General features: G+C 45.0%; 1 pseudogene; it reads right to left on the reverse strand.

The window, feature by feature from the left end:
- LOC118399001 (syndetin-like) overlaps positions 1-19,820 on the reverse strand; it is a 143,001-nt pseudogene that overhangs the window by 104,078 nt on the left and 19,103 nt on the right.

A 19,820-nucleotide genomic window follows, 5' to 3' on the forward strand; every position in this document is an offset into this window, starting at 1 on the left:
ACCTTTCTTGGGAACAGGAACAATGGTGGCCCTCTTGAAGCATGTGGGAACAGCAGACTGGTATAGGGATTGATTGAATATGTCCGTAAACACACCGGCCAGCTGGTCTGGGCATGCTTTGAGGGCGCGGCTGGGGATGCCGTCTGGGCCTGCAGCCTTGCGAGGGTTAACACGTTTAAATGTCTTACTCAACTCGGCTGCAGTGAAGGAGAGACCGCATGTTTTCGTTGCAGGCTGTGTCAGTGGCACTGTATTGTCCTCAAAGCGGGCAAAAAAGTGATTTAGTCTGCCTTCAGTCTGGTTTCTTCTTGTAGTCCGTGATTGACTGTAGACCCTGCCACATGCCTCTTGTGTCTGAGCCGTTGAATTGAGATTCTACTTTGTCTCTGTACTGACGCTTAGCTTGTTTGATAGCCTTGCGGAGGGAATAGCTGCACTTTTTGTATTCGGTCATGTTACCAGACACCTTGCCCTGATTAAAAGCAGTGGTTCACGCTTTCAGTTTCACGCGAATGCTGACATCAATCCACGGTTTCTGGTTAGGGAATGTTTTAATCGTTGCTATGGGAACGACATCTTCAACGCACGTTCTTATGAACTCGCACACCGAATCAGCGTATTCGTCAATATTGTTATCTGACGCAATACGAAACATGTCCCAGTCCACGTGATGGAAGCAGTCTTGGAGTGTGGAGTCAGCTTGGTCGGACCCGCGTTGGACAGACCTCAGCGTCGGAGCCTCTTGTTTTAGTTTCTGTCTGTAGGCAGGGATCAACAAAATGGAGTCGTGGTCAGCTTTTCCAAAAGGGGGGCGGGGCAGGGCCTTATATGCGTCGCGGAAGTTAGAGTAACAATGATCCAAGGTTTTACCACCCCTGGTTGCGCAATCGAATATGCTGATAAAATTTAGGGATTCTTGTTTTCAGATTAGCTTTGTTAAAATCCCCAGCTACAATGAATGCAGCCTCCGGATAAATGGTTTCCAGTTTGCAAAGAGTTAAATAAAGTTTGTTCAGAGCCATCGATGTGTCTGCTTGGGGGGGGATATATACGGCTGTGATTATAATCGAAGAGAATTCTCTTGGTAGATAATGCGGTCTACATTTGATTGTGAGGAATTCTAAATCAGGTGAACAGAAGGATTTGAGTTCCTGTATGTTTCTTTCATCACACCATGTCTCGTTAGTCATGAGGCACACGGCCCCGCCACTCTTCTTACCAGAAAGATGTTTGTTTCTGTCGGCGCGATGCGTGGAGAAACCCGTTGGCTGCACCGCCCCGGATAGCGTCTCTCCAGTGAGCCATGTTTCCGTGAAGCAAAGAACGTTACAGTCTCTGATGTCCCTCTGGAATGCTACCCTTGCTCGGATTTCATCAACCTTGTTGTCAAGAGACTGGACATTGGCAAGAAGAATGCTAGGGAGTGGTGCACGGTGTGCCCGTCTCCGGAGTCTGATCAGAAGACCGCCTCGTTTCCCTCTTTTTCGGAGTCGTTTTTTGGGGTCGCTGCATGGAATCAATTCCGTTGACCTGTTTGTAAGGCAGAACACAGGATCCGCGTCGCGGAAAACATATTCTTGGTCGTACTGATGGTGAGTTGACGCTGATCTTATATTCAGTAGTTCTTCTCGACTGTATGTAATGAAACCTAAGATGACCTGGAGTACTAATGTAAGAAATAACACGTAAAAAACAAAAAACTGCATAGTTTCCTAGGAACGCGAAGCGAGGCGGCCATCTCTGTCGGCGCCGGAAGTAATCAATTGGTAACAATCAGTCTTTAAAGAGCGACTGCCTCTAAAATGCAACTAATCCCTTTGAAAACAGCATATGTGGTATATGAGTCTGAAACATTTATTTTAGTGTCTGAAATTGACTACAAAGTGTAAATCGGATCATTTTGGTCACAAAGTCAGTCTTATCTAAAGCGGAGTTTGGAACCTCAGTGCATCACAAGTAAATGAAGGTTGGGTTTGAATTACAATTATGTCAATAAATCATGCCCCATTTTGCCAGGCTCCATGTGCAAATCGCCCCTCCGTTGCCCTTCATTGAATGGGGCTCCGTTGTTTCATCACCCCCAACACGTTCAAATGATCACTATATGGATTGACCATGCCTCCACAGCCAAAGTTCTATGGTATGCATGCCCTACTGAAGGACCCTAGCTAGTATGCGGAATAGGTGCTTGAGTTTGTCGGTCCACAAGTTTGCACCAATAATGCCAGCTTGGTGTGCAACGACCGGTGATGGTGAGTATAATCCGAGATACTGGAATATAATGACCTCTGATGTAAGTTAGCTAACGACGTTAGATAATGTTATAATGTTTATCATGTTTATCAAGCTAGCTAGATAAGGGGGAGCGGTTGTTGTCCTGGCACCACACTGCCAGGTCTCTGACCTCGTCCCAATAGGCTATCTCGTCGTTGATCAGGGCTTTCGGCAGGTTACCTTCGCTTCTTGGGCACAGGGACTATGGTGATCTGCTTGAAACATGTATCACAGACTCAGTCAGGGAGAGGTTGAAAAATGTCAGTGAAGACACTTGCCACTTGGTCCGCGCATGCTCTGTGTACACGTTCTGGTAATCCATCTGGCCCCGAGGCCTTGTGAATGTTGATCTTTTTAAAGGTCTTGCTCACATCGGCTACGGAGAGCGTGATCACACAGTCGTCCAGCTGGTGCGCTCATGTAGGGCTGTGGCTGTTACGAAATTTCGTCAGCCGGTGATTGTCAAGCCTATAACTGTCAGTCTCATGGTAATTGACCGTTAATTAACAAACACAGTTAGGGAACATCTACATTTAAAAAGTGTAATAAATCCATCTAATATAGCCTACACCTTCACAATAAATCAATTTATTTTAGACATGACATGAAGAAAATATAGTCTATTTCAGAAGAACAGAATAGCATACTCTGAGTTTTCCTTATGTTAGGTCCTGATCTGGTTATACCATATGGCTGTGGGCTACACTAGTTAATTTAGCAGACAAGATTTGCTTAGAATTCCGTGGCATTATTTTATAGTATGAAGAATACAATTGAACAAAGCCGAATAAGATAGGAAGGATATATTCTCCCAACTATTTGAGGGAGTGTGCACATGGCTATTCTGTGTTGAGCGTTTAACAAAGAAATAGGTATTCCTAAATGCTTAATTTAGAGTTATTCATGTAACTTTAGTTGGGTTATATGTTTTGATTTTAATACATTGTAAGGCTGTATGATGCGACTCTAATGATGATTTGAAAAAAGTTGCTTGAAAAGCATGTGCTCTGCTTTGTTTTTTTGCTGCGGCATACCCTTTGTGTGACCGTAATGCACCCTAAAAAAATCCATGCCTTTTGCGGCCAGTGGCCGTCGTGCTCCGAAGCACCTCTCACATGGCTCTCACGCGTGATCAGGTGTTTCTCACAGGCTACAAGTGAAGACAGACACTGCGGGGACGCAACTGCACACGTCCTTATCAAATTCCGAGGTGCATATTGAAGATATTGGAAGAACTGTCCACATTTACTTTTCCTCAGCCAACAAGATGAGTAGGCTTAACGAACAGCAAAGGCACTAGCCTATGTCAATCTATTATTCCCCCATATTACAAAAGTGAACCTATTAAATTCTGTGCGAGAAATAAATATTCCAAACATAGTGTGGGACAGTTGTGGGATGCAATAGATCCCAAATTAACACAACCTCTAGCATCAAAAATACTTTTTTTACGCAATGAGGCTGACGCAACAGACCAGAAGGTTTAGCTTAAAATGTTGATAAACTATTAGGCTATTACTTCACATTAATCGCGCAGCAATGCACACATGGTAGTAGGCTATAAGTGCGAATGCTCCATTAGCAGAAAACACCATTATGAAATCTGCAAATGTGATTATGCATGTAATGCTTTTATCGTGAAAATTATCTTCTACACCCATTGTAAATCCGATTAATGTGATTCATTTTAAGAAGTTATTTGTCCACTTTAGTTGTGACACAAACCTTACCAAAACATATAGGCCTTTGGGTGAGGCTACATGAGGTGTAGGCCATTCTTGAACATGGGGTGAGACATAGTTACCAATTTGTAAATAAAGCCAGTTTGTTATTTTGAATGATTTATTTGTGATTTTAGAGGGAGAGAAACCAAAAACTTACAATCATCTCATGGGTCTTCCAGTCACGGGCATTGAACCAGCATCTGTAGCAACATAGCTTGTACTGCTATGCAGTGTCTTAGACCATTGCGCCACTCAGGCGCTGTACGACGTGACCGGTCGGGAGTGGCCTACAGTACTACAGTAAGACCAAAAATAAATGAAAAACAAACCTTAGTCGAACAACAGTTTTAGTAAATAATACTGAAGTCATGCACAAGTATCAGTTTCTATTTAGGTGTATGTCACCCACTCATTGTCAGTTAGAGACATAGTAGGACCCAAAAGCACAATAAGTCCTCTAACTCCCACCTGCGCTGGTCTGGAGCAATTGAAGTGGTGACGCAGGGTACCGTACTCAACCACAAATTACCTCTAAGTCCAGCAGCAGAATCGCAAAACCTTTAGTGAAGCAGCCACTGCTTGTGGAACAGTAGCAGCAGTGTATGTGGGGCAGTAGCGGCAGTGTATGTGGGGCAGTAGCGGCAGTGTATGTGGGGCAGTAGCGGCAGTGTATGTGGGGCAGTAGCTGCAGTGTATGTGGGGCAGTAGCGGCAGTGTATGTGGGGCAGTAGCAGCAGTGTATGTGGGGCAGTAGCAACAGTGTATGTGGGGCAGTAGCAGCAGTGTATGTGGGGCAGTAGCAACAGTGTATGTGGGGCAGTAGCAACAGTGTATGTGGGGCAGTAGCAGCAGTGTATGTGGGGCAGTAGCAGCAGTGTATGTGGGGCAGTAGCAACAGTGTATGTGGGGCAGTAGCAGCAGTGTATGTGGGGCAGTAGCGGCAGTGTATGTGGGGCAGTAGCGGCAGTGTATGTGGGGCAGTAGCAGCAGTGTATGTGGGGCAGTAGCGGCAGTGTATGTGGGGCAGTAGCAGCAGTGTATGTGGGGCAGTAGCAGCAGTGTATGTGGGGCAGTAGCGGCAGTGTATGTGGGGCAGTAGCAGCAGTGTATGTGGGGCAGTAGCAGCAGTGTATGTGGGGCAGTAGCGGCAGTGTATGTGGGGCAGTAGCAGCAGTGTATGTGGGGCAGTAGCAGCTGTGTATGTTGGGCAGTAGCGGCAGTGTATGTGGGGCAGTAGCAGCAGTGTATGTGGGGCAGTAGCTGCAGTGTATGTGGGGCAGTAGCAGCAGTGTATGTGGGGCAGTAGCAGCAGTGTATGTGGGGCAGTAGCGGCAGTGTATGTGGGGCAGTAGCAGCAGTGTATGTGGGGCAGTAGTGGCAGTGTATGTGGGGCAGTAGCAGCAGTGTATGTGGGGCAGTAGCAGCAGTGTATGTGGGGCATTAGCGGCAGTGTATGTGGGGCAGTAGCAGCAGTGTATTTTGGGCAGTAGCGGCAGTGTATGTGGGGCAGTAGAGGCAGTGTATGTGGTGAGTTTGAAAGTGTGACTGTGTGTGTGTGTGTGTGGCATCAGTATGCACGTGTGCGCATGTGTGTGTATGGGTGTATATAGTGTGTGCGTGAGTGTGTGAATGTGTGTTGTGTAAATATGTGTGTATGTGCGAGTACTGGTATCGTCCCAGCCCTAGAACACACACACACACAAATGCATACACACACACACACACACACACACACACACACACACACACACACACACACACACACACACACACACACACACACACACACACACACACACACAGCTAGGAACATGAGGTTCCAGAGCCAGTTCGATGGAACTGATTAGATTAGATTACCTCTAAGGGGGTTATAGATTACCTCTAAGGGGGTTATAGATCACCTATAGATTACCTCTAAGGGGTAACAGAGAGCAAAAACAGTTTCTGATTATGATGATTCAGTTTGTGTGTAAGATGTATGTTATCTGTGCTCAGCAGCAGCAACTTCACTCACAGCACAAAATAATGCTCATCCCTGGTACAGAGACAATTCTCCTCCTCACTCAAACACAATAAATCTATCGGTCTACAAAAAAAAAACATCCAAACCAGGAAAAAGCAGATGTGTGGAAAAGACCCAACCACCTGCAGCCGCCCACATGACCAGAGATTAGCCCTCCAATCACCTGTGATCTGAGAGAGCCAAATAGCAAGGTATAATTCACATGTAATTGACTGGTATGCAGAGCAGAGTTAATAGCCCAATTATCCGGCCACACGCCTCATGCATTTTAGCTGAGAGCCAAAACTGCTTAGTAGCAGTCGGAAAATGGAACCCTATTCTCTATAGAGTGCACTACTTTTGACCAGAGCTCTATGGGATAGGGCATAAAACAGTAGTGCGGTGTTTAGACACTGCCTAGTGTCATCGTTTTTGGACACTGCCGAGTGACAGCGTTTTTGGACACTGCCTAGTGTCAGCGTTTTTGGACACTGCCGAGTGACAGCGTTTTTGGACACTGCCGAGTGACAGGGTTTTTGGACACTGCCGAGTGACAGCGTTTTTGGACACTGCCTAGTGACAGCGTTTTTGGACACTGCCGAGTGGCAGCGTTTTTGGACACTGCCGAGTGGCAGCGTTTTTGGACACTGCCGAGTGACAGCGTTTTTGGACACTGCCTAGTGACAGCGTTTTTGGACACTGCCTAGTGACAGCGTTTTTGGACACTGCCTAGTGACAGCGTTTTTGGACACTGCCGAGTGACAGCGTTTTTGGACACTGCCGAGTGGCTGCCGAGTGGCAACGTCCTAAACAACGTCCTGTCGTTACGTGTCACTTAGCCTATACAACGTCCTGTCGGTACGAGTCACTTAGCCTATACAACGTCCTGTCGGTACGTGTCACTTACCCTAAACAACGTCCTGTCGGTACGTGTCACTTAGCCTAAACAACATCCTGCCGGTACGTGTCACTTAGCCTAAACAACGTCCTGTCGGTACGTGTCACTTAGCCTAAACAACGTCCTTTCGGTACGTGTCACTTACCCTAAACAACGTCCTGTCGGTACGGGTCACTTACCCTAAACAACGTCCTGTCGGTACGTGTCACTTAGCCTAAACAACGTCCTGTCGGTACGTGTCACTTAGCCTAAACAACGTCCTGCAGGAGATTGGGGTTCAATCCCCAAGTCCACTGTTTCTCCTACTTGACCGTCTCCTCATTTTAGCTACCCATTTTAGCTACTTTAAAAAAATAATAATTATCATGGAATAATCCTATTCTTTGAAGGTTTGAGAGGCAACATTGTCAGGTTCATAAGCCTGCCAGAGCGACAGGGAGTGAGGAAGAGGACTCTTGGACAGCGGAGACATCACCTCAGTGGACAGCTACACTAAGCCTACCAGGATGCAACTGTTAGTGTGGAGGCGATGGCAGGAAGAAGTATGAAGTGTGTTGGTGAAAAATAAAGTACAAAAAGTACAAAAATACTTGAAAAATATTCATAAGGAAATTAACTTGATTGTTCCACTTCAGTTTGGGAGATAGGCCTACACACAACAGCTCTAAAGTTGCAGCAGTACTGTGTCACCAGTACAATCAAATCAAAAGCAGCCATACACAAAATCTAATCAAATCACGATCAGGCCTCTAACGAGCAAGAAAATTATTTGCCATAATAGTTTACACTGAGCTTAAGTTCTATACCTAAGCGGCCCAACATCAGCCCCAAGTAGTTGATTTCATACAATACAGCCAGACTACTTTACCAGCATTGCATCAAATTAGATTTGTATAGGTCGTTATTAGATTTGTATAGGTCGTTAAGGGGAGACAGACAGTGGTGATGTACATCAAGCAGCTAAGTAAACATGGTGGCTATTTAAAGACTGTCTTCGTCCCAAATAACATTCTATCCCCTATATAGTGGATAGTATAATAACACCCTATTCCCCAAAAGTAGTGCACTGTGTAAGGAATAGGGTGTCATTTGGGAAGCAGACAGAACTGGAGCCCAGGAGGAGCCCTGGTCTATAACACTTACTGTCCTGAGGCTCAAAGCACACTACTGGCTGGCCCCTCTTCCTGAATCTCCATACTGCCGGCCACTTCCTCCTCTTGATAGTCCTGGATGAATCCATACTGCAGCCCCCTTCCTCTTTATAGTCCTGGATCAACCCATCCTGATGGCCCTGGATCAATCCATCCTGATGGCCCTGGATCAATCCATCCTGATGGTCCTGGATCAATCCATCCTGATGGCCCTGGATCAATCCATCCTGATGGCCCTGGATCAATCCATCCTGATGGTCCTGGATCAACCCATCCTGATGGTCCTGGATCAACCCACCCTGATGGTCCTGGATCAATCCATCCTGATGGCCCTGGATCAATCCATCCTGATGGCCCTGGATCAATCCATCCTGATGGTCCTGGATCAACCCATCCTGATGGTCCTGGATCAATCCATCCTGATGGCCCTGGATCAATCCATCCTGATGGTCCTGGATCAATCCATCCTGATGGCCCTGGATCAATCCATCCTGATGGTCCTGGATCAATCCATCCTGATGGTCCTGGATCAATCCATCCTGATGGTCCTGGATCAATCCATCCTGATGGCCCTGGATCAATCCATCCTGATGGTCCTGGATCAATCCATCCTGATGGTCCTGGATCAATCCATCCTGATGGCCCTGGATCAATCCATCCTGATGGCCCTGGATCAATCCATCCTGATGGTCCTGGATCAATCCATCCTGATGGTCCTGGATCAATCCATCCTGATGGTCCTGGATCAATCCATCCTGATGGCCCTGGATCAATCCATCCTGATGGCCCTGGATCAATCCATCCTGATGGTCCTGGATCAATCCATCCTGATGGTCCTGGATCAATCCATCCTGATGGTCCTGGATCAATCCATCCTGATGGTCCTGGATCAATCCATCCTGATGGCCCTGGATCAATCCATCCTGATGGTCCTGGATCAATCCATCCTGATGGTCCTGGATCAATCCATCCTGATGGCCCTGGATCAATCCATCCTGATGGTCCTGGATCAATCCATAATCACTTTGGGACCAGATGTTTGTGTATTGTAAGGACCTGGCCATCCCTACCTCCAGGCTCAGCTCAAACCCAACACCCCAACCCGAGCACTCAATTCCGCCTACCTCTGGTCTCTTTGCAACTCCCTCTCAGCCCAGTCTAAGCTCTTCTCTCTCCTTGCACCCCAATGGCGGAACCAGCTTCCAAAAGCACCAAAGAGCATCTTAAATAATCCCCCTCCTCACCTTGACCCCCCCCCAAATAAAATAAAAATAATAATCTCCTGAGCCAACACTTTCACTTGACAGTCCTCCTCCCCCCACCCCCCTTTCAAGCTCTGACTTAGATACTTCAATGAGTAAAAGTTAGAGATGCACACATGCACACACACACACACACACACACACACACACACACACACACACACACACACACACACACACACACACACACACACACACACACACACACACACACACACACACACACACACACACACGTCTATGCACCCAACATATCATAAGTCAGTTTATCACTTGAACAAAACCCGGCACTCCGGTAGTCAGTTAAAAGGCTGTATATAGGCATAGCTATGTGCTATGTATAAAAGAGTCCACCATGTATACAGTGGGGCAAAAAAGTATTTAGTCAGCCACCAATTGTGCAATTTCTCCAACTTAAAATGATGAGAGAGGCCTGTAATTTCCATCATAGGTACACTTCAACTATGACAGACAAAATGAGAAAAATAATCCAGAAAATCACATTGTAGGATTCTTAATGAATTTATTTGCAAATTATGATGGAAAATAAGTATTTGGTCAATAACAAAAGTTTATCTCAATACTTTGTTATATACCCTTTGTTGGCAATGACATAGGTCAAACGTTTTCAGTAAGTCTTCACAAGGTTTTCACACACTGTTGCTGGTACACACTGTTGCTGGCTAAAACTGGCGAGTGTAAAGAGTATAGAGATATTGTTATCCACGTCGGCACCAACGATGTTAGGATGAAACAGTCAGAGGTCACCAAGCGCAACATAGCTTCTGCGTGTAAATCAGCTAGAAAGATGTGTCGGAATCGAGTGATTGTCTCTGGCCCTCTCCCAGTTAGGGGGAGTGATGAGCTCTACAGCAGAGTCTCACAACTCAATCGCTGGTTGAAAACTGTTTTCTGCCCCTCCCAAAAGATAGAATTTGTAGATAATTGGCCCTCTTTCTGGGACTCACCCACAAACAGGACCAAGCCTGGCCTGCTGAGGAGTGACGGATTCCATCCTAGCTCGAGGGGTGCTCTCATCTTACCTACCAACATAGACAGGGCTTTATAACTCCTCTAGCTCCACAATGAAATAGGGTGCAGGCTAGGCAGCAGGCTGTTAGCCAGCCTGCCAGCTTAGTGGAGTCTGCCACTTGCACAGTCAGTGTAGTCAGCTCAGCTATCCCCATTGAGACCGTGGGCAAAATTAAACATGGCAGTGTTCGCCTTAGCAATCTCACTAGGATAAAGATCTCCATTCCTGCCATTATTGAAAGAGATTGTGATACCTAACATCTCAAAATAGGGCTACTTAATGTTAGATCCCTTACTCCAAAGGCAGTTATAGTCAATGAACTAATCACTGATCATAATCTTGATGTGATTGGCCTGACTGAAACATGGCTTAAGCCTGATGAATTTACTGTGTTAAATGAGGCCTCACCTCCTGGTTACACTAGTGACAATATCCCCCGTGCATCCCGCAAAGGCGGAGGTGTTGCTAACATGTACGATAGCAAATTTCAATTTACAAAAAAATATATATGTTTTCGTCTTTTGAGATTCTAGTCATGAAATCTATGCAGCCTACTCAATCACTTTTTATAGCTACTATTTACAGGCATCCTGGGCCATATACAGCGTTCCTAATTGAGTTCCCTGAATTCCTATCGGACCTTGTAGTCATAGCAGATAATATTCTAATTTTTGGTGACTTTAATATTCACATGAAAAAGTCCACAGACCCAATCCAAAAGGAATACTAGGACTACTAAGAGGAATACTAGGACTACTAAGAGGAATACTAGGACAAGTGGAGGAATACTAGGACTACTAGGAGGAATAGGAGGACTACTAGGAGGAATACTAGGACTACTAGGAGGAATACTAGGACTACTAGGAGGAATAGGAGGACTACTAGGAGGAATACTAGGACTACTAGGAGGAATAGGAGGACTACTAGGAGGAATACTAGGACTACTAGGAGGAATACTAGGACTACTAGGAGGAATAGGAGGACTACTAGGAGGAATATTAGGACTACTAGGAGGAATAGGAGGACTACTAGGAGGAATACTAGGACTACTAGGAGGAATAGGAGGACTACTAGGAGGAATATTAGGACTACTAGGAGGAATACTAGGACTACTAGGAGGAATAGGAGGACTACTAGGAGGAATATTAGGACTACTAGGAGGAATAGGAGGACTACTAGGAGGAATACTAGGACTACTAGGACAAGTAGAGGAATACTAGGACAAGTAGAGGAATACTAGGACTACTAGGAGGAATAGGAGGACTACTAGGAGGAATATTAGGACTACTAGGAGGAATACTAGGACTACTAGGAGGAATAGGAGGACTACTAGGAGGAATATTAGGACTACAAGGAGGAATAGGAGGACTACTAGGAGGAATACTAGGACTACTAGGACAAGTAGAGGAATACTAGGACAAGTAGAGGAAAACTAGGACAAGTGGAGGAATACTAGGAGAAGTAGAGGGATACTAGGACTACTAGGAGAAATACTACAAGGAATACTAGGACAAGTGGAGGAATACTGGGACTACTAGGAATCTTAAGGAATACAATGACTACTAGGAATCTTAAGGAATACTATGACTTAGAGAAAGATTTTCCTCCTTTACAGTCAGAGCATGACAATGTGGATGACAATCATACAGTAGACAAATAATTAACTAAGAGATGAGCCTTGGCCAACGATGTGTTAAAGCTGCCAATTTCGCTGTGGGAGAATAGGGCCTCAACACCACCCCCACAGCAGTCATTCTCTACAACAACAGCTACTGCCAAACAGACTGGTGATGTGTGTGTGCGTGCGAATAAATACAGTAGGGAGTCTACACCATCTCTACGAAGTCCACGGGCCCCGTGGGAGGAACACATCAATTCAAAGGAAACACATTTAAAGGAGAGGGTATCACATGCGTCTAGCTACTCCTGGGCAAGAGAAATGCAGAATTTTACATCAACGCAAGATATAAGCCATTTGCTTCAGATAGTTATCAGTCAGGGAGATAGTTCAGAATCTATAAGGAATGTCTTTAAGTATGTACACAGTGTGGCACAGTGTAAGTTTATCCAAAGCTACGAATATGTGATTGAGAGAGGAAACCATCCTCTGAAAGGATCGGATAGGTGTGTAAGAGAAGACTGGGGGTCAGCCTGACGAACCAAACTACTTAGTAATCTCCTCCATATTGCCTAACTCTCACATGCACACACACATTGAATCAAAACAAATATATATATTTAAAAAATGTGATTACTGATCAATTAAAATCAAATCAGTGAATAACATGTTTTGTCACATGTGCCGAATACAACAGTTGTTGATGATGAGCTCCATCCTAGATTGTGGTGACGATAGGGCAGAAGACTTTATAAGGCCCATGGTCATCCTGTCCTGGAATTGACCCCTAGGGGCCTAGGGCTCGCAGCCAGCTGTCTGCTCTGTTAAAGAGCTCTGTCAGAGTGTTCTGTACACAGGTGCCTCCTTGGGGGCCAGGGTCTCTGAGTTCTCATCCCGTCACCACCATTAATAACGGCATTGGCCCTGCCTCACTCGCTGAATAGACAGCTCTGCTGCTCACCTCTTCAGCTTACCTCTTCAGACACCATGGAGGGAGTGAGAGAGGGAAGAAAAGGAGGTAGGAAGGACACTTGGAGAGGGAGAAGGAAGAAAGGGAGGGCAGTTGGGAAAAAAAGAGGGCACAGAGAGGCAGGGAAGGAAGGAGGACGCAGGAAGAGTAGAGGAGAGGGATTTCGAAAATACTGTAATTTCGAAAATTATTCTAAAAATAGTGCCTGTGCTGGCTAGCTCTCTGTCCTCAAGGCCTGGATGACCTTCAGAGAACCTCTACTATAATGAAGATGCCCTTTTATCAACACTGAACAAAAATATGCTCCCAAGTTAAACAAAAGATCACAGAAATGTTCTTTCTGCACAAATGTGTATTTCTATAAAATATTGTGCAGAAATGTGTTTACATCCTTGTTCGTGAAGCATTCTCCTTTGCCAAGATAATCCATCCACCTGACGGGTGTGGCATATCAAGAAATTGCTTAAACAGCATGATCATTACACAGGTGCACATTGTGCCAGGGACAATGAAAGGCCACTCTAAAATGTGCAATTTTGTCACACAACACAATGCTACATATGTCTCAAGTTCTGAGGGAGCGTGCAATTGGCATGCTGACTGTAGGAATGTCCACCAGAGCTGTTGTCAGAGATTTTACATGTTCAGTTCTCTACAATAAGCAGCCTCCAACATTGTTTTTGAGAATTTGGCAGTACGTCCAACTGGCCTCAATGTTGATGTCAACGTTGTGTACAGAGTACCCCATGGTGGCGGTGGGGTTATGGTATGGGCAGGCATAAGCTACGGACAACGAACACAATTCCATTTTATCGATGGCAATTGCAATGCACAGAGATACCGTGACGAGATCCTAGGGCCAATTGTCGTGCCATTCATCTGCTGCCATCACCTCATGTTTCAGCATGATAATGCACTGCCCCATAATGCAAGGATCTGTGCACAATTCTTAGAAGCTGAAAATGTCCCAGTTCTTCCATGGCCTGTATACTCACCAGACATGTCACTCGCTGAGCAGGTTTGGGATGTTCTGACATTTATGACAGTGTGTTCCAGTTTCCGCCAGGTCTGTCACTGCCAACCCTGTCCAACTTTTTAGAGTACCAGACGCGTGCGGCAAATTGGCGATTCAACTCGCAAATCTTGTGCAAAGGCATTTTAGAAGCATTGCCTCTATAGCTAATACCTGACACTCAGTCATTCTTCATCGCTCAGTCTTCTAGACTCCCGACTCCATTTAATGGCAATATGTTTATTTATTTTTGATTATACTTTTGTAATGCTTTTTGTGACGTGAATCTTACTTGCAGTTACAGTATCAGGTTGCGTGATTCTCGTAATGTTACGTGGGAAATACAACTAATGGGACGCAGAATTAAATGTGAAATCAAACTCGCACAAATGCGACCAGTAATTTGTCATATTTTAATTTAATCTCACATTAGCAAATTAACTGCTGGCACTTTAGAGCCTACTGAATGTCCATCTTATGGTCGCTAAGGTTAGCTTGAAATAACGTACCTATAACGCAGATCTCGTACCTGCATACCTTGACAGAGAATTGTGTAGCTGGTACGCAAAATGCGTGCATGTTGGCAGGTCTGCATTGAAGAGGGGACAACCTTCCACAGGCCACAATCAACAACCTGATCAACTCTATGAGAAGGAGTTGTGGTGGTCACACCAGATACTGACTGGCTTTCTGATCCACACTCCTACTTATTTTTTTTAAGGTATCTTTGACCAACCAATGAATATCTGTATTCCCAGTAGGACTGGTCGACTGATTGGTCCATTGGCTGTTGGTCGACAGAGAATTTTTTTTGTCTGGCAGTTGCAATTTAAAAAAATAATAATAACAATGCTATTGACGTCCGTCTCAGTGGACTAACCCATTGTGGAGGCTGCAGGCTGCACATCAGTATCACCAGTGGAACATTTACCTTTAATTACCATTTCTAATCTACAATGTTCGTTTGGTTACAATGTTCGTTTGGTTATTCCAATTTATTCATTGTGTTTTGTTTGTAGCGCTCCTGTCAATCTTGAGTAAGGACGCACACCTGATTACACATAGAAGTAGGCCTAGGCTACCTGGCCTGTGCGCAAATGTAGGCCTACAAATGTGTCCATTAGGGGATCCGATAGTATTTCTGATTGCCTTAACTCACCACCACTAATGAGTTGTGGAGCTTCTCAAAGTAATTTGTCTTCACCTCAAACAACAACTTGGCTGGACCAATGTTTCAAGTTCCTTGCAGAGAGGATGTGCATAGCTAAAAAAAATGTTTTATCAGGATATTGTCTACCTGCAGGCTGCAGTGTTTTTATTTGTTAGCTTCAGGTAGGCTATTTTTACATACCTGGCAATGGAAATAGAAGTTAGTTTTACATTTGTAGAATTTTCAGTTAGATTTAATTTTCATGAATCACATGACAATGATTTTGAGTTATGAAGACTTTATTATAAAATAAATTAAACTGTTCCACCAAAATGTGCATATGAAAATCATAACTGGCACGCAGATTTGTAGAAATGGTAAATTGGCACTACAAATGGGAAAGGTTGCCAACCCCTGGTGTAGCCTATTACTGGCGTAATGGCGTAATGGCAGAACCTGCAAAGGCCAGCAGCACAGGAGAAGGTTGTTGATCTCTGCCTCCCTCTTGAGTCATTTGTTTGGTCTTAATTATTTAATGACAGTGTGCTTAAATCATCAGACATGCTCCGTAGCCTACATATAGTTGATTTTATTTTAAAACACATAGGGTGTGTTTTTATGGAAAAATACACATTTTAACATTTCGACCAGTCGATTGTTCCAAAGAACAGGGACAGCCCTAACTCCCAGTCATGTGAAATCCATAGATTAGGGCCTAATGAATATATTTCAATTTCCTGATTTCCTTATATGAACTGTAACTAAGTAAAATCTTTGTGTTAAGGTTTTCTTCCGTCGAAGGAGAGTCGGACCAAAATGTAGCGTGGTAATTTACATACATGTTTAATAAAGCAGAAAAGCTAACAATACAAAAACAACAAACGGAATGTGAAAACCTATACAGCCTATCTGGTGAACAACAAACACAGAGACAGGAACAATCACCCACCAAACACTCAAAGAATATGGCTGCCTAAATATGGTTCCCAATCAGAGACAACGATAATCACCTGCCTCTGATTGAGAACCGCCTCAGGCAACCATAGACTTTCCTAGACAACCCTACTCAGCCACAATCCCAATACCTACTAAAAACCCCAATACAAAAACACACCACAAAATAAACCCATGTCACACCCTGGCCTGACCAAATAAATAAAGAAAGCACAAAATACTAAGACCAAGGCGTGACACTTTGAAATTGTTGCATGTTGCGTTTATATTTTGGTTCAGTATAATAACTCACTGGGCCTGCAGCAGATACACTACTGGATACAATAAACTAACTAGAGTTTTAAAGCCGTCTTTCTGAATATAACATGCCAACATCCACTTGGGATTGGTGAAAGGCAATGCACTTAAGAGGAGCAATTAACAGAAGTCGACTGTACGTACATTACCACGCCCAGGCTGAAGCAATAAACTTAGGCTTCACAGAAATTATATTAAATATTAAATTGGTGATTATAAATGTAAGTTTGTTAGTCCTATTCAGGTGTTACATAGAAACATACTGTATGTAACTACTGAATTGCTTGTTTTGAACACGGAAGATGTTGTGTTTGCCTTCAAAGTGCACTGATACAGTAAAATGGCATAACTATTCTCACCATAATCCAAGTATGTGAGTGACTGTCCCTATTCTCATCTCATCTCCTGCACTCACCACTGCTTGTTGTCTCTTCAGCTTGTTTCTGTACTCCTCCAGCTCCTGTAGGTTCAGCTCAGTTGGGAGTTTCTGTCATAAACACACAATAAAAGCATTGTTACAATACAAGAATACAAAGCTCACACCAAGAACTTCTTAGAAGAGAAAGTCATTTTGTGGAGCGCAGCTTTGGTGTGTGGAGTGAACCAACTGCCAGAAAACAAATCAAAGTTGTTTTATCGTGGAAACCGAACTGAAATCCAAATGCCAGCAGCTCAGAGCTGTGCGGGATTTCGTTTGATTTGATTATTTTAGTGGCTAATCTTAATTCTTTTGGTTTCTTCAGCTTTTATTCAGAGAGCTTCCACTGTCTTCTGTCAACTAACTTCTTCGTTTAAAAAGTAGAGGAAAAAAGTCACAGAATTGTATTCCACACATGCTTAGATGCATAATAAATGTCATTAAAATCAGGGAGCACTACTTTATCGGTAAACAAGCAAGGGGAACAACAGCAGCGAAGAAGCCCCGAGGATGATGGGTAATTGCTTTCCCCTTGGCTGAAAGTCTCATTTTCTAATCTGAAAGGTTGTTGTTGTTGCGACACTCGGCTAAATCTAATGAGATTTCACACCCTTCCTCCGCGAGTGGATAATCCATCAATCTGGAAGTCATTGGCATGTGAGCAGGAGAAGACGCCAGAGTGACGTTAGAGTAGATACAGCTCCGTCAATGGGGGAGAGGAGTCCCCCATAACGAGTTTGGGAACCAGGCAGAGGGAGGTGTAGGCGGGGAGGCCCAAGTCGCTGTAACGAGTTAGTGTAAACCCCGCGGAGGCGCCAACTTGTGGAACCAGTCAGTGTAGACCCCACTGAGGCCCCAAGTCATATAACTAGTCAGTGTAAATCCCACGGAGGCCCCAAATTGTGGAACCAGTCAGTGTAGACCCCACTGAGGCCCCAAGTCATGTAACTAGTCAGTGTAGACCCCGCTGAAACCAAGTCATGGAACTAGTCAGTGTAGACCCCGCTGAGGCCCCAAGTCATGTAACTAGTCAGTGTAGACCCTGCTGAGACCAAGTCATGTAACTAGTCAGTGTAGACCCTGCTGAGACCAAGTCATGTAACTAGTCAGTGTAGACCCTGCTGAGACCAAGTCATGTAACTAGTCAGTGTAGACCCTGCTGAGACCAAGTCATGTAACTAGTCAGTGTAGACCCTGCTGAGACCAAGTCATGTAACTAGTCAGTGTGGACATCGCTGAGACCTCAAGTCGTGGAACTAGTCAGTGTGGACATCACTGAGGCAACAAGTCGTGGAACTAGTCAGTGTAGACCCTGCTGAGACCAAGTCATGTAACTAGTCAGTGTAGACCCCGCTGAAACCAAGTCATGGAACTAGTCAGTGTAGACCCCGCTGAGGCCCCAAGTCATGTAACTAGTCAGTGTAGACCCTGCTAAGACCAAGTCATGTAACTAGTCAGTGTAGACCCTGCTGAGACCAAGTCATGTAACTAGTCAGTGTAGACCCTGCTGAGACCAAGTCATGTAACTAGTCAGTGTAGACCCTGCTGAGACCAAGTCATGTAACTAGTCAGTGTAGACCCTGCTGAGACCAAGTCATGTAACTAGTCAGTGTAGACCCTGCTGAGACCAAGTCATGTAACTAGTCAGTGTAGACCCTGCTGAGACCAAGTCATGTAACTAGTCAGTGTGGACATCGCTGAGACCTCAAGTCGTGGAACTAGTCAGTGTGGACATCACTGAGGCAACAAGTCGTGGAACTAGTCAGTGTGGACATCACTGAGGCAACAAGTCATGTAACTAGTCAGTGTGGACGTCGCTGAGGCAACAAGTCATGTAACTAGTCAGTGTGGACATCACTGAGGCAACAAGTCGTGGAACTAGTCAGTGTGGACATCACTGAGGCAACAAGTCGTGGAACTAGAAAGTGTGGACATCACTGAGGCAACAAGTCGTGGAAATAGTCAGTGTGGACATCACTGAGGCAACAAGTCGTGGAACTAGAAAGTGTGGACATCGCTGAGGCAACAAGTCGTGGAACTAGAAAGTGTGGACATCGCTGAGGCAACAAGTTGTGGAACTAGAAAGTGTGGACATCGCTGAGGCAACAAGTTGTGGAACTAGAAAGTGTGGACATCGCTGAGGCAACAAGTTGTGGAACTAGAAAGTGTGGACATCGCTGAGGCAACAAGTCGTGGAACTAGTCAGTATGGACATCGCTGAGGCAACAAGTCGTGGAACTCGTCAGTGTGGACATCGCTGAGGCAACAAGTCGTGGAACTCGTCAGTATGGACATCGCTGAGGCAACAAGTCGTGGAACTCGTCAGTGTGGACATCGCTGAGGCAACAAGTCATGGAACTAGTCAGTGTGGACATCGCTGAGGCAACAAGTCGTGGAACTAGTCAGTGTGGACATCGCTGAGGCAACAAGTCGTGGAACTAGTCAGTGTGGACATCGCTGAGGCAACAAGTCGTGGAACTAGTCAGTGTGGACATCGCTGAGGCAACAAGTCATGGAACTAGTCAGTGTGGACATCGCTGAGGCAACAAGTCATGGAACTAGTCAGTGTGGACATCGCTGAGGCAACAAGTCATGGAACTAGTCAGTGTGGACATCGCTGAGGCAACAAGTCATGTAACTAGTCAGTGTGGACATCGTTGAGGCAACAAGTCGTGGAACTAGTCAGTGTGGACATCGCTGAGGCAACAAGTCATGGAAGTAGTCAGTGTGGACATCGCTGAGGCAACAAGTCGTGGAACTAGTCAGTGTGGACATCGCTGAGGCAACAAGTCATGGAACTCGTCAGTATGGACATCGCTGAGGCAACAAGTCATGGAACTAGTCAGTGTGGACATCGCTGAGGCAACAAGTCATGTAACTAGTCAGTGTGGACATCGCTGAGGCAAAAAGTCATGTAACTAGTCAGTGTGGACATCGCTGAGGCAACAAGTCGTGGAACTAGTCAGTGTGGACATCGCTGAGGCAACAAGTCATGTAACTAGTCAGTGTGGACATCGCTGAGGCAACAAGTCATGTCACTAGTCAGTATGGACATCG

Source organism: Oncorhynchus keta, chromosome 20 (assembly GCF_023373465.1).
Source record: "Oncorhynchus keta strain PuntledgeMale-10-30-2019 chromosome 20, Oket_V2, whole genome shotgun sequence".
Classification (NCBI taxonomy): Eukaryota; Metazoa; Chordata; class Actinopteri; order Salmoniformes; family Salmonidae; genus Oncorhynchus; species Oncorhynchus keta.